This window comes from Acinonyx jubatus, chromosome B2 (genome assembly GCF_027475565.1).
Source record: "Acinonyx jubatus isolate Ajub_Pintada_27869175 chromosome B2, VMU_Ajub_asm_v1.0, whole genome shotgun sequence".
NCBI lineage: Eukaryota > Metazoa > Chordata > Mammalia > Carnivora > Felidae > Acinonyx > Acinonyx jubatus.
In genome coordinates, this window is record NC_069385.1 from 118,855,967 (window position 1) to 118,865,309 (window position 9,343).

Here is a 9,343-nt window from a genome sequence, read left to right on the forward strand (position 1 = left end):
TTTGGGAAGACCTTTATCTCTCCTTCTATTCTAAATGACAGACTGGCTGGATAAAGGATTCTCGGCTGCATATTTTTTCTGTTTAGCACACTGAAGATATCGTGCCAATCCTTTCTGGCCTGCCAAGTTTCATTAGAGAGATCAGTCACGAGTCTTATAGGTCTCCCTTTATATGTGAGGGCACGTTTATCCCTTGCTGCTTTCAGAATTTTCTCTTTATCCTTGTATTTTGCCAGTTTCACTATGATATGGCGTGCAGAAGATCAATTCAAGTTATGTCTGAAGGGAGTTCTCTGTGCCTCTTGAATTTCAATGCCTTTTTCCTTCCCCAGTTCAGGGAAGTTCTCAGCTATAATTTCTTCAAGTACCCCTTCAGCACCTTTCCCTCTCTCTTCCTTCTCTGGGATACCAATTATGCGTATATTATTTCTTTTTAGTGTATCACTTAGGTCTCTAATTTTCCCCTCATACTCCTGGATTTCTTTATCTCTCTTTCTTTCAGCTTCCTCTTTTTCCATAACTTTATCTTCTAGTTCACCTATTCTCTCCTCTGCCTCTTCAATCCAAGCTGTCGTCGTTTCCATTTTGTTTTGTATTTCATTTAAAGCGCTTTTCACCTCCTTGTGACTGTTCCTTAGTCCCTTGATCTCTGTAGCAAGAGAGCCTCTGCTGTCCTCTATACTGTTTTCAAGCCCAGCGATTAATTTTATGACTATTATTCTAAATTCACTTTCTGTTATATTATTTAAATCCTTTTTGATCAGTTCATTAGCTGTTGTTATTTCCTGGAGATTCGTCTGAGGGGAATTCTTCCGCTTGGTCATTTTGGATAGTCCCTGGAGTGGTGAGGACCTGCAGGGCACTTCCCCAGTGCTGTGGTGTATAACTGGAGTTGGTGGGCGGGGCCGCAGTCCGACCTGATGTCTGCCCCCAGCCCACCGCTGGGGCCACAGTCAGACTGGTGTGTGCCTTCTCTTCCCCTCTCCTAGGGGCGGGATTCACTGTGGGGTGGTGTGGCCCGTCTGGGCTACTTGCACACTGTCAGGCTTGTGATGCTGGGGATCTGGCTTATTAGCTGGGGTGGGTAGGCAAGGTGCACGGGGACAGGAGGGGCAGGCTTAGCTCACTTCTCCTTAGGTGATCCCCTTCAGGAGGGGCCCTGTGGCAGCGGGAGGGAGTCAGATCCGCTGCCGGAGGTTTGGCTCCGCAGAAGCACAGAGTTGGGTGTTTGCGTGGAGCAAGCAAGTTCCCTGGCAGGAACTGGTTCCCTTTGGGATTTTGGCTGGGGGATGGGCAAGGGAGATGGCGCTGGCGAGCGCCTTTGTTCCCGGCCAAACTGAGCTCTGTCATCCGGGGGCTCAGCAACTCTCCCTCCCTTCGTCCTCCAGCCTTCCCGCTTTCCGAGCAGAGCTGTTAACTTATGACTTCCCAGACGCTAAGTCGCGCTTGCTGTTGGAACACAGTCCATCAGTCCCCTCTGCTTTTGCAAGGCAGACTTAGGGCTCTGCTTGGCCGGCGGGCCGCTCCCTCCCGCCAGTCCGTGGAGCGCGCACTGCCTCTCCGCCCTTCCTACCCTCTTCCATGGGCCTCTCGTCTGTGCTTGGCTCCGGAGACTCCGTTCTGCTAATCCTCTGGCGGTTTTCTGGGTTATTTAGGCAGGTGTAGGTGGAATCTAAGTGATCAGCAGGACGCGCGGTGAGCCCAGCGTCCTCCTACGCCGCCATCTTCCCTCTCCCTCTGTTTCTTAAATTTCCCATGTGAGTGAAATCATATATTTCTCTTTCTCTGACTATTTTACTTAGCATAATATACTCTAGGCCATCCATGTTGTTGCAAATGGCAAGATTTCATTCTTTTCGATCACTGAGTAATATTCCGTTGTGTGTATATATATACCACATCTTATTCATTCACCATTTGATGGACATTTGGGCTATTCCCATAATGTGGCTATTGTTGATAGTGCTGCTATAAACATTGGGATACATGTACCACCTTTGAATCAGCATTTTGTATGCTTTGGATAAATACCTAGTAGTGCAATACCGGGTCATAGGGCAGCTGTATTTTTATTTTTCTGAGGAAACTCCATACTGTTTTCTAGAGTGGCTGCTTTAGTTTTCATTCCCACCAATACTGCAAAAGTGTTCCCCTTTCTCCACATCTTTGCCAACATCTGTTGTTCCTAAGTTGTTAATTTCAGCCATTCTGATGACAGGTGTGAGGTGGTATCTCATTGTGGTTTTATTTTTCACTTGTATTTCCCTGATGATGAGTGATGCTGAGCATCTTTTCATGTGTCTGTTAACCACCTGCATGTCTTCTTTGGAAAAGTGTCTATTCATGTCTTCTGCCTATTTCTTCACTGGATTATGTATTTGGGGTGTTGAGTTTGGTAAGTTCCTTATAGATTTTGGATACTAACCCTTTATCCAATATGTCATTTGCAAATACCTTCTCCCATCCCATCAGTTGCCTTTTAGTTTCATTGATTGTTTCCATTGCTGTGCAGAAGCTTTTTATCTCAATGAAGTCACAATAGTTCATTTTTGCTTTTGTTTCCCTTGCCTCGGGAGATATGTCTAGGAAAAAGTTGCTGTGGCCACCAAGGTCAAAGAGGTTGTTGCCTGTTTTCTCCTCTAGGATTTTGATAGTTTCATGTCTCACACTTAAGTCTTTCATCCATTTTGAATTTCTTTTTGTGATGGTGTAAAAAAAATGTCCTGTTTCATTCCTCTGCATGTTGCTCTCCAGTTTTCCCCATGCCATTTGCTGAAGAGACTGTCTTTTTTCCATTGGACACTCTTTCCTTCTTTGTCAAAGACTAGTTAGCCATACATTTGTGGGTCCATTTCTGGGTTCTATTATGTTCCATTGATCGGTGTGTCTGTTTTTGTGCCAGTACCATTCTGTCTTGATGATTGCAACTTTGTAGTACAGCTTGAATCCCAGAATTGTGATGCCTCCAGCCTTGGTTTTCTCTTTCAACACTACTTTGGCTATTCAGGGTTTTTTTTCTGGTTCCATACAAATTTTAGGATTGTCTGTTCTAGCTCTGTGAAGAATGCTGGTGTTATTTTAATAGGGATTGCACTGAATGTGTAGATTGTTTTGGGTAGTATTAACATTTTAGCAATGTTTGTTCTTTCAATCCAGGAGCATGGAATGTTTTTCCATTTCTTTGTGTCTTCTTCAATTTCTTTCATAAGCTTTCTATAGTTTTCAGTGTACAGATCTTTTACCTCTTGGTTAGGTTTATTCCCAGGTATCGTAGTTTTTGCCACAGCTGCACACACACCAAAGGGCAGGGATTACTCCCTGCATGGCCAGCTAAGAGGCTTGGCTACAGGAAATGTGGGTGTGCTCATGTGCAAGGTTATCTCTTCCCTTCCCCAAGGCAACAGGAATTTTGGAGTGATGCTGGTCCTGGCAAGGGCTGCCTGCTTGATGTGGTAGGGTAGTAGCTGCTTTGGAGAGATGCCTGCCAAAGTGTGTGGTTGGATGGTTGGGTCAGGATGGGAATGCTAGGAGGAGACTTACAGTGCTAGCAAAATACATACAGAGTATTAGCAAGAGCTCCCACAAGTGTCTGACTATCTAGGTTGAGGAAGGGTAGAAAAATAGTACCCACTAGATCTTTGTTCCTTGAGTAATCCTCTGCAGACCCTGCCCCACTAGAACACATTATAAGGATAGTCAATAAATCTCTTTCAGATTTATCCCAGTTATCCCTCAAACTGCTGTGTCTGTGCTATATCCCTTTCTGAGTTATTTAGTATGCTTGCACTCTGAGGGCAGGAACTTGGTTTCTTACTGGCCTCCAGCTCTCCTGAGTTAAGCCTGCTGATTTCTAAAGCTCAAGGAGTTACACTTTGCTGGTTTTCAAAGCCAGATATTGTAGGGACTGGTTTTCCCAGTGTGGGTCCCCATGGCCATGGGGGCCCAGTGTGGGGTCCGATCTCAGTTTTCTGTGCTTGTAATGTTTCTTTCATTTGTGATTAGTCAGGCTGGGGTTGTGGTTCCCAACCAGACCTCCACATTTTTTTTTTTTACCCTTCTGGATGTGGCCTTCTCTCTACAATTGGCTGTGAAAGATCTGTTCTGCCAGGTCATTCTCAGAGTCTTATAGATGTAGATGTCACCTTGGTGTGTCATGGGATGAGGTGAGCTCAGGATCCTCCTACTATGATATCTTTCTTGGTTCCTATTTTAATCTTTTTAAGGAGCTTCTATACTATTTTTTATATGGCTATACCAATTTATAATATCACCAAAATAAGATAACTGCTACTGGGAATGTGGGGAAGAGAAGTTATCTTTTTAGTCTGTTGATTGTTTTCTTTACTGTGGAAAATCTTTTTAGTTGATGCAGTGCCACTTGCCTATTTTTGCTGTTTTGCTTGTGCTTTCTTTGAAGGTCATACCAAAAAAATCATTGCTAACACCAACACAAGAAGCTTTTCCTCTATGTTCTATTCCAGCAGTTTTATATTTTCAGGTCTTCTATTTAAGTCTTTATTCCACTTCAAGTTGGTTTCTGCATGTGATGTGAGGTACAGGTCAATTTTCATTCTTCTTCACAAGGATATACAGTTTTTGGAACAAAATTTATTGAAGACACTATCCTTCCCCCATTGTATGTTTTGACACCTTAAAGATTAATTTATTATGTGTGGATTTCTTTTTGGGCTTTCTATTCTCTTCCATTGATCTATATGTCTGTTTTATGCCAATATTATGCTGTTTTCATTATTATAGCTTTCGAATGTATTTTGAAGTCTTGTGGTGTGATTTCCCCCCGTGTTCTTTTTGCTCAACATATCCTTGGCTTCAGTGTTTTTGTGGTTCCAAATGAATTTTAGGATTTTTTTTTCTATTTGTTAAGAAATTCATTGGAATTTTGATAGGGATTGCATTGTATCTGTAGATTACTTTGGGTAATATGTACCTTTTAATAATATGAATTTTTCCAATCCATGACATGTGATATTTACTCATTTGTGTCTACTAAAATCTTTTCATTGATGTCTTTTAAAAAGTTTTCAGTATAATATCTTTCACCTCCTTGGTTAAATGATCTCCTAGGTATTTTTTTAATACTACTGTAAAGGGATAGTTTTCTTAATTTCTTTTTTAGATAGTTCATTGTTAGTGTATAGAAACACAACAGATTTTTGTATGCTATTTTATATCTTGCAACTTTATTGAATTTATTAGTTCTACAACTTTTAGTTGATCTTTGGATTATTCTACATGTACTATCAAGCCATCTGCAAACGGAGTATTTTATTTTTTCATTCAGATTCAGATGACTTTTTTTCTTGCCTAATTGCTCTAGTTGAGACTTGTAGTCCTATATTCAATAAAATGGTGACTATGGGCATCTTGTCTTGTTCTTGATCTCACAGGAAAAGCTTTTAGCTTTTCACTTGTGAGTATGATGTTAGCTGTGGGTTTCTCATATAAGGCCTTTATAATGTTGGGGCACCTTTTTACATACATAACTTGTTGAGAGTTTTATCCTGAAGAGGTGTTGGATCTTGTCATATGCTTTTTTGTGTCTATTGAAGTGTTCATGTGATTTTTAACCTGATGTCTGTTAATGTGGTGTATTATACTTCTTGATTTGCATATGCTAAATCATCCTTTCATCTCAGGGGTAAAACCCACTAGGTTATGATTTCTGATACTTTTAATATTCTGTTGAATTCAGATTAATTGCATTTTGTTGCAGAGTTTTGTATCTATGTTCATCAGTGTATTGACCTATAATTTTCTTGTAGTGCACTGTTCTGCCTTTGTATGAAGATAATGCTGGCTTTAAAAAATAAGTTTGCAAATGTTCTTAAACTTTTCAGAATAGTTGACAAGGATTGGCATTAATTTTTATCTTAATATTTAATAAAATTCACCTATGAAATTATGTCCTGGGCCTTTCTTTATGAGAGGGCTTTGAATACTGATGCAATCTCTTTAGTCCTTACTGGGCAGTTCAGATTTTCTATTTCTTCATGATTCAGTCTTTATAGGTTGTAAGTTTGTAGGAATTTATCCATTTCTTCTAAATTATCTAACTTTTTGGTGTTATTTGTTCATAGTGGCCTTGACATAGTGATCTTTTGTATTTCTGTTGTATCAGTTCTAAGATCTTCTTTTTCATATATAATTTTTTTACACCTTCTCCCATGTTTCTAAGGTAGTGTAACTAAAGATTTGTCAATTTTGTTAATCTTTCCAAAAAACAAGTCTTAGTTTCACTGAACTTTTCTATTGTTTCTCTAGCTTCTTTCATTTATTTCTGCTATGATCTTTAGTATTTCCTTCCTTTACTAATATTGGGTTTAGTTCCTTCTTCTTGTATTTCCGTAGAGTGTCCATTTAGGTTGTTTATTTGAGATTTCTCTTCTTTCTTTCTTTTATTATTTTTAATATTTAATTTTTTTGAGGGAGAGAGAGGACATGAGTGGGGAGGGGCAGAGAGAGACCCAGAATCCGAAGCAGTCTCCAGGCTCCAAGCTGTCAGCACACAGCCCAAACCGGGGCTTGAACTCACGAGCTGTGAGATCATGACTGAGCCGAAGTCAGACACTTAACCAACTGAGCCACCCAGGTGCCCCTTTCTTCTTTCTTAATGTAGGAATTTATTACTAAGAAATTTCTCTCTTAGAACTGTTTTTGCTATTTCCCTTTGGTTTCTGTATGTTGTTTCCATTTTCATATATCATAAGATATTTTTGATTTACCTTTTGTTTTCTTTTTTGACCAACTGGCTTCTCAGAATCATGTTGTTTAATCTCATTTGTCAATTTTTCACCTTGCCTCCAGTTATCAACCTCTAGTTTCATATCATTGGCATTGATGAACATTCTTGAGGATAACAATTTTCTAAATTTGTCAACTTGTCTTGTGATCTAACATATGATTTATCCTGGAAAGTGTTCCTTCTTGAGCTCTGAGAAGAATATGCATTTTAGTGTGTTGAATGGGATGATCTATGTATATCTGTTAGGTCCATTTGATATAAAATGTACTTCAAGTCCAATGTTTCCTTATTGACTCCAGGTCTGGGTGATCTATCCATTGAAGAAAGTTGGGCATTGATGTCCCCTACCATGATTGTATTATTTATTTCTCCCTGGATTTTTGTTTGTAAATCTCCATAATGTGGACAGTTTCTTGGGGATTGAAAACAGCAGAGCTTTTACAAATATTTCCATTCCTTCAATTAACTTATTCCTGTCTTTTTTCTCTCTTCAGTCTCATTCCTGTCCTCTCAATTTACTTTCTTATTTTCTCTTTCTCAGTAGTTTACTTCAGTATGATAATGATTATCATCATGATAGGTGAAAGCAAAACTTGGAGACACAGGAATAATTGAGGATAAGTAATTTGACGAACAGCAGAAAGAGAAAAAAGGAAGGATGCACTGAGGAAAGAAGGAACAAAATTATGACAATATTATTTACTTTTGAAAACTTTTCCAGTTAAGTATTAAAACTTATATAGTGATTGTTTCAACTAAATAAGTTGTGAAGAATTAACTGACAACTCAATTGGATAGTGCTGCAGTATCTACCAATGTAAAAAAGTGAAAGTGACCAAGGCTGAAAAACGATTTGTATGCATTCATTGCAATTATTCACTTCCTAAGTTCTTATGATGAATTCCAGAACCCTTGGGGTGCTTGGGTGGCTCAGTTGGTTGGGAGTCTGATCATGACTTCGTCTCAGGTCATGATCTCACTGCTTGTGGGTTCGAGCCTCCCGTAGACCTCTGTGCTGACAGCTCACAGCCTGCGACTGCTTCGGATTCAGTGTCTCCGTCTCTCTCTGCCCCCAGCCCACTTGTGCCCTGTCTCTCTTTCTCTCAAAAATAAACATTAAAAACATTTAATAAAATCCTATGCCAATAGTTGACAAATGAATAATACTTGTGTGTATATATATTATACATACAGATATAACATGTATGTATAACATATGCTTATATGAATAAACATGTAATTGGTGACTATATATATCATAAATATATATATACACACACATATATATATTCCATATATCTCCATATATCCCACACGCACACACACGCAGATCTGTATGTGTGTGTGTGGGTAGGGGGTATATGGAGATAGAAGGATAGACATAGAAAAAGTTAAAGAACTTATTAGGGGAAGAAAGAATGAAAATGTTATAAAAAGATGTTAATAAAATGTAACCACAAGAACTAATAACCCACATTTATTCTCTAAATTCAGTAAAATCATCACTCTTCTCCCTTCCCTTTTCATTTCCTGGAGAGCATTACGTAAATCAAAGTGAGCTCACCTGCTTCCGAGTGTGTGTGTGTGTGTGTGTGTGTGTGTGCATGTGCGTGCAGCATCCTGGTTACTTTTGACTTTACATTCTTATTTTTCAACAAAGTCTAATTTTCTTCTTGTATGTTTACCTTGATATTTACATTAATATCACATTAATCCTTTTGTTTTTTCAGAAGAACTTCAGAAAAGAAATGTGAGACCTGAAACCATAAAAATCCTTGAAAAGGGCACAAGCAGCAATGTCTCTAACATCAGCCCTAACTATATCTTTCTAGATATCTCTTCTGAGGCAAGGGAAACAAAAGCAAAAATAAACTATTGGGACTACATCAAAGTAAAAACTTTCCATTCCATCCTATGGGATGGAAGAAGGGTAGTATCCGAAATATATAAAGAACTGATACAATTAATATCCAAAACATAATCCAATTACAAAGTCGTAGAAGACATGAACAGACATTTCTCCAAAGAAGACATACAAATGGCTAACAGACATGTGAAAAGATGCTCAACCTTACTCATCATCAGGGAAATGCAAATCAGAACTACAATGAATTATCACCTCACACCTGTCAGAGTAGCTAAAATCAACAAGACAAGAACAACATGCATTGACGAGGATGTGGAGAAAAATGAACTCTCATGAGCTGTTGGTGGGAATGCAAACTGTGGAAAACAGTATGGAGGCCCCTCAAAAAATTAAAAATAGAACTACCCTATGATCCAGCAGTTGTACTATTTGTTATTACCCCCAAGATATACAAAAACACTAATTCAAAGGAATACATGCACCCTTATGTTTATTGCAGCATTATTTACAATAGCCAAACTATGGAAGCAGCCCAAATGTCCATCCATGGATGAGTGGATAAAGATGTGGTATATATATACAATGCAATATTATTCAGCCATAAAAAAAAATGAAATCTTGCTATTTGCAACAACATGGACCCAGAGATTCTGATGCTAAGTGAAATCAGACAGAGAGACAAGTACCATATGATTTCACTCATATGTGGAATT